Source organism: Salvelinus alpinus, chromosome 1 (genome assembly GCF_045679555.1).
Source record: "Salvelinus alpinus chromosome 1, SLU_Salpinus.1, whole genome shotgun sequence".
NCBI classification, from domain to species: domain Eukaryota; kingdom Metazoa; phylum Chordata; class Actinopteri; order Salmoniformes; family Salmonidae; genus Salvelinus; species Salvelinus alpinus.
The window spans coordinates 18,482,645-18,490,144 of NC_092086.1; the positions used below are offsets into that span (position 1 = coordinate 18,482,645).

Below are 7,500 nucleotides of genomic sequence, written 5' to 3' on the forward strand. Positions count from 1 at the left end.
TGTAGGAGATACTAGTGGTTAGAGGACATTCCTGTAGGAGATACTAGTGGGTAGAGGACATTCCTGTAGGAGATACTAGTGGGTAGAGGACATTCCTGTAGGAGATACTAGTGGGTAGAGGACATTCCTGTAGGAGATACTAGTGGGTAGAGGACATTCCTGTAGGAGATACTAGTGGGTAGAGGACATTCCTGTAGGAGATACTAGTGGTTAGAGGACATTCCTGTAGGAGATACTAGTGGGTAGAAGACATTCCTGTAGGAGATACTAGTGGGGAGAGGACATTCCTGTAGGAGATACTAGTGGGGAGAGGACATTCCTGTAGGAGATACTAGTGGGTAGAGGACATTCCTGTAGGAGATACTAGTGGGTAGAGGACATTCCTGTAGGAGATACTAGTGGGTAGAGGACATTCCTGTAGGAGATACTAGTGGGGAGAGGACATTCCTGTAGGAGATACTAGTGGGTAGAGGACATTCCTGTAGGAGATACTAGTGGGTAGAGGACATTCCTGTAGGAGATACTAGTGGGTAGAGGACATTCCTGTAGGAGATACTAGTGGGTAGAGGACATTCCTGTAGGAGATACTAGTGGGTAGAGGACATTCCTGTAGCCATAAACACTGATAGACTACAGCAGAAAATCACACGTCTGCTAAGGCTAGCACACACTCACACACAGAGAAAAACAGTCTGGTAGCTCAAGAAGGCCTGGGACATGAATACAGCTGGTGCAGTGTAGCTGTGTGTGTGTTTGTGTATTTGTGTCAGTGTGCACACAGACACACCAAATGCACGCCAATAAACGCACGCACGCACGCACACACACACACACACACACACACACACACACACACACACACACACACACACACACACACACACACACACACACACACACACACACACACACACACACACACACACACACACACACACACACACACACACACACACACACACACACACACACACACACACTGTGTGTTTCTGTCAGCCGAGCCCTGATCAGGGCATATTAAACAGACTCCTGGACAATTAGGACCAGGGCTGTCGCCATGTCAACACAGCCAGCCAGTCTGCCCAGCCGCAGCATGCCCCGGCATATTAATGCTCCGACCGACCGGAGAGAGACCGGAGGACAGAACCAACACACAGTAACTAACCCTGGTCTGGGCTGTATGTCAGGACATGACACTGTTAGAAACTAGCATTGACTGGCTATAGAACTGACACCTACAGGAAGAGCCTAACCCTGGTCTGGGCTGTATGTCAGGACATGACACTGTTAGAAACTAGCATTGACTGGCTATAGAACTGACACCTACAGGAAGAGCCTAACCCTGGTCTGGGCTGTATGTCAGGACATGACACTGTTAGAAACTAGCGGTGACTGGCTATAGAACTGACACCTACAGGAAGAGCCAAACCCTGGTCTGGGCTGTATGTCAGGACATGACACTGTTAGAAACTAGCATTGACTAGCTATAGAACTGACACCTACAGGAAGAGCCTAACCCTGGTCTGGGCTGTATGTCAGGACATGACACTGTTAGAAACTAGCATTGACTGGCTATAGAACTGACACCTACAGGAAGAGTCTAACCTTGGTCTGGGCTGTATGTCAGAACATGACACTGTTAGAAACTAGCATTGACTGGCTATAGAACTGACACCTACAGGAAGAGCCTAACCCTGGTCTGGGCTATATGTCAGGACATGACACTGTTAGAAACTAGCGGTGACTGGCTATAGAACTGACACCTACAGGAAGAGCCTAACCCTGGTCTGGGCTATATGTCAGGACATGACACTGTTAGAAACTAGCAGTGACTGGCTATAGAACTGAAACCTACACGAAGAGCCTAACCCTTGTCTGGGCTGTATGTCAGGACATGACACTGTTAGAAACTAGCAGTGACTGGCTATAGAACTGACACCTACAGGAAGAGCCTAACCCCCAGGCTATCAGTGTCTCTCACTGTCTTAAAATAGTTTTACTAACAGTCTACAATCAGCCCTGGCTGCACACACTGATCTGTATACAGGATACTGAGTTGGAATAGTAGCTAACAGGCTCCGGTCTTAAACTAGCAGTAGGAACTGTCTACTACAGCCCTGGCTGTATACACTGATAACTACAGGAGGACACTGTGGAGTTGTATTTAATAACATTACTGTCTACTACAGCCCTGGCTGTATACACTGATAACTACAGGAGGAGACTGTGGAGTTGTATTTAATACCATTACTGTCTACTACACCGCTGGCTGTATACACTGATAACTACAGGAGGACACTGTGGAGTTGTATTTAATACCATTACTGTCTACTACAGCCCTGGCTGTATACACTGATAACTACAGGAGGACACTGTGGAGTTGTATTTAATACCATTACTGTCTACTACAGCCCTGGCTGTATACACTGATAACTACAGGAGGACACTGTGGAGTTGTATTTAATAACATTACTGTCTACTACAGCCCTGGCTGTATACACTGATAACTACAGGAGGACACTGTGGAGTTGTATTTAATAACATTACTGTCTACTACAGCCCTGGCTGTATACACTGATAACTACAGGAGGACACTGTGGAGTTGTATTTAATACCATTACTGTCTACTACACCGCTGGCTGTATACACTGATAACTACAGGAGGACACTGTGGAGTTGTATTTAATACCATTACTGTCTACTACACCGCTGGCTGTATACACTGATAACTACAGGAGGACACTGTGGAGTTGTATTTAATACCATTACTGTCTACTACAGCCCTGGCTGTATACACTGATAACTACAGGAGGACACTGTGGAGTTGTATTTAATAACATTACTGTCTACTACAGCCCTGGCTGTATACACTGATAACTACAGGAGGACACTGTGGAGTTGTATTTAATAACATTACTGTCTACTACAGCCCTGGCTGTATACACTGATAACTACAGGAGGACACTGTGGAGTTGTATTTAATACCATTACTGTCTACTACAGCCCTGGCTGTATACACTGATAACTACAGGAGGACACTGTGGAGTTGTATTTAATACCATTACTGTCTACTACAGCCCTGGCTGTGTACACTGATAACTACAGGAGGACACTGTGGAGTTGTATTTAATACCATTACTGTCTACTACAGCCCTGGCTGTGTACACTGATAACTACAGGAGGACACTGTGGAGTTGTATTTAATACCATTACTGTCTACTACAGCCCTGGCTGTATACACTGATAACTACAGGAGGACACTGTGGAGTTGTATTTAATACCATTACTGTCTACTACAGCCCTGGCTGTGTACACTGATAACTACAGGAGGACACTGTGGAGTTGTATTTAATACCATTACTGTCTACTACAGCCCTGGCTGTATACACTGATAACTACAGGAGGACACTGTGGAGTTGTATTTAATACCATTACTGTCTACTACAGCCCTGGCTGTATACACTGATAACTACAGGAGGAGACTGTGGAGTTGTATTTAATAACATTACTGTCTACTACAGCCCTGGCTGTATACACTGATAACTACAGGAGGACCCTGTGGAGTTGTATTTAATACCATTACTGTCTACTACAGCCCTGGCTGTATACACTGATAACTACAGGAGGACACTGTGGAGTTGTATTTAATACCATTACTGTCTACTACAGCCCTGGCTGTATACACTGATAACTACAGGAGGACACTGTGGAGTTGTATTTAATAACATTACTGTCTACTACAGCCCTGGCTGTATACACTGATAACTACAGGAGGACACTGTGGAGTTGTATTTAATACCATTACTGTCTACTACAGCCCTGGCTGTATACACTGATAACTACAGGAGGACACTGTGGAGTTGTATTTAATACCATTACTGTCTACTACAGCCCTGGCTGTATACACTGATAACTACAGGAGGACACTGTGGAGTTGTATTTAATAACATTACTGTCTACTACAGCCCTGGCTGTATACACTGATAACTACAGGAGGACACTGTGGAGTTGTATTTAATACCATTACTGTCTACTACAGCCCTGGCTGTATACACTGATAACTACAGGAGGAGACTGTGGAGTTGTATTTAATACCATTACTGTCTACTACACCCCTGGCTGTATACACTGATAACTACAGGAGGACACTGTGGAGTTGTATTTAATACCATTACTGTCTACTACAGCCCTGGCTGTATACACTGATAACTACAGGAGGACACTGTGGAGTTGTATTTAATAACATTACTGTCTACTACAGCCCTGGCTGTATACACTGATAACTACAGGAGGACACTGTGGAGTTGTATTTAATACCATTACTGTCTACTACAGCCCTGGCTGTATACACTGATAACTACAGGAGGAGACTGTGGAGTTGTGTGTGTGTGTGTGTGTGTGTGTGTGTGTGTGTGTGTGTGTGTGTGTGTGTGTGTGTGTGTGTGTGTGTGTGTGTGTGTGTGTGTGTGTGTGTGTGTGTGTGTGTGTGTGTCTCACATAAGCTGTGTGTGTGTGTGTGTATCACAAATACCAACTAACAATCAGTATGTGTGTGTGTGTGTGTGTTTGTGTGTGTGTGTTTGTGTGTGTTTGTGTGTGTGTGTTTGTGTATCAAATTAAATAAAGTAAAGGCACCAAAGACCCTGCCTTTCACTGTGATAAACTAACATTACTGTCTACTACAGCCCAGGTTGACTACAGTCAGCCTTTCACTGTGATAAACTCACATTACTGTCTACTACAGCCCAGGTTGACTACAGTCAGCCTTTCACTGTGATGAACTCACATTACTGTCTACTACAGCCCAGGTTGACTACAGTCAGCCTTTCCCTGTGATAAACTAACACTACAGTCTACTACAGCCCAGGTTGACTACAGTCAGCCTTTCACTGTGATAAACTAACACTACAGTCTACTACAGCCCAGGTTGACTACAGTCAGCCTTTCACTGTGATAAACTAACATTACTGTCTACTACAGCCCAGGTTGACTACTGTCAGCCTTTCACTGTGATAAACTAACATTACTGTCTACTACAGCCCAGGTTGACTACAGTCAGCCTTTCACTGTGATAAACTAACACTACTGTCTACTACAGCCCAGGTTGACTACAGTCAGCCTTTCACTGTGATGAACTAACATTACTGTCTACTACAGCCCAGGTTGACTACAGTCAGCCTTTCACTGTGATAAACTAACACTACTGTCTACTACAGCCCAGGTTGACTACAGTCAGCCTTTCACTGTGATAAACTAACACTACTGTCTACTACAGCCCAGGTTGACTACAGTCAGCCTTTCACTGTGATAAACTAACATGACTGTCTACTACAGCCCAGGTTGACTACAGTCAGCCTTTCACTGTGATGAACTAACATTACTGTCTACTACAGCCCAGGTTGACTACAGTCAGCCTTTCACTGTGATAAACTAACACTACTGTCTACTACAGCCCAGGTTGACTACAGTCAGCCTTTCACTGTGATAAACTAACATCACTGTCTACTACAGCCCAGGTTGACTACAGTCAGCCTTTCACTGTGATAAACTAACATTACTGTCTACTACAGCCCAGGTTGACTACAGTCAGCCTTTCACTGTGATAAACTAACACTACTGTCTACTACAGCCCAGGTTGACTACAGTCAGCCTTTCACTGTGATGAACTAACATTACTGTCTACTACAGCCCAGGTTGACTACAGTCAGCCTTTCACTGTGATAAACTAACACTACTGTCTACTACAGCCCAGGTTGACCACAGTCAGCCTTTCACTGTGATAAACTAACACTACTGTCTACTACAGCCCAGGTTGACTACAGTCAGCCTTTCACTGTGATAAACTAACATTACTGTCTACTACAGCCCAGGTTGACTACAGTCAGCCTTTCACTGTGATAAACTAACACTACTGTCTACTACAGCCCAGGTTGACTACAGTCAGCCTTTCACTGTGATAAACTAACATTACTGTCTACTACAGCCCAGGTTGACTACAGTCAGCCTTTCACTGTGATAAACTAACACTACTGTCTACTACAGCCCAGGTTGACTACAGTCAGCCTTTCACTGTGATAAACTAACACTACTGTCTACTACAGCCCAGGTTGACCACAGTCAGCCTTTCACTGTGATAAACTAACATTACTGTCTACTACAGCCCAGGTTGACTACAGTCAGCCTTTCACTGTGATAAACTAACACTACTGTCTACTACAGCCCAGGTTGACTACAGTCAGCCTTTCACTGTGATAAACTAACACTACTGTCTACTACAGCTATTCATTTTTTCCCAAAGGGGATTTTAGAAACAATTAAAATAAGGTCTGTGTTTCATGTTGGCTTACTCTGGCATGGCTTACTCTTTTGATAACCATGTTAATATTTCTCGGACAACGTGACTTGTCAATATATTTGCTTGTATTTACCCACAAAAAATGAAATGCTAATTAGCTGCTAATGAGGCTGTCATAAAGACCTACAAATACCATGATGATCTGGACCAGACTGCCGAATCGAGGCAATGGTAAGAATCTCTTGATGAACTGTCTAATGTTAGCTAAATGTTGCAGTGAATAAATTGTCTACATGTCTTTAAATAGACCGTGCTGTGAACTGTCTTGTGCAAGTTTTAAATTGACACGAAACCTGTTAGCAAAGGTGTCAGCTAGAGATGACATGCAGGGAGTTGTAGTCTTTCATGATAACTACTTTGATGCTAATTAACGTGTTCGAACATCATCAATCAGGCAGGGTGCCTTTCACTGTCATAAACTACATTACTAACTGACCCCTACAGTACAGACACCAATCACCCTGCCTTTCACTGTCATAAACTAACATTACTAACTGACCCCTACAGTACAGACACCAATCACCCTGCATTCCACTGTCATAAACTACATTACTAACTGACCCCTACAGTACAGACACCAATCACCCTGCCTTTCACTGTGATAAACTACATTACTAACTGACCCCTACAGTACAGACACCAATCACCCTGCATTTCACTGTCATAAACTACATTACTAACTGACCCCTACAGTACAGACACCAATCACCCTGCCTTTCACTGTCATAAACTACATTACTAACTGACCCCTACAGTACAGACACCAATCACCCTGCCTTTCACTGTCATAAACTAACATTACTAACTGACTCCTACAGTACAGACACCAATCACCCTGCCTTTCACTGTCATAAACTACATTACTAACTGACTCCTACAGTATAGACACCAATCACCCTGCCTTTCACTGTCATAAACTACATTACTAACTGACTCCTACAGTACAGACACCAATCACCCTGCCTTTCACTGTGATAAACTACATTACTAACTGACCCCTACAGTACAGACACCAATCACCCTGCCTTTCACTGTCATAAACTACATTACTAACTGACCCCTACAGTACAGACACCAATCACCCTGCCTTTCACTGTGATAAACTACATTACTAACTGACCCCTACAGTACAGACACCAATCACC

General features: G+C 43.9%; 1 protein-coding gene across 1 annotated transcript in view; it reads right to left on the reverse strand.

Annotated features, from left to right (window-relative positions):
• The window catches only part of LOC139570881 (protein sidekick-2-like), a 524,727-nt gene that overhangs the window by 334,969 nt on the left and 182,258 nt on the right, over positions 1 to 7,500 (reverse strand). The window lies entirely within an intron of this gene.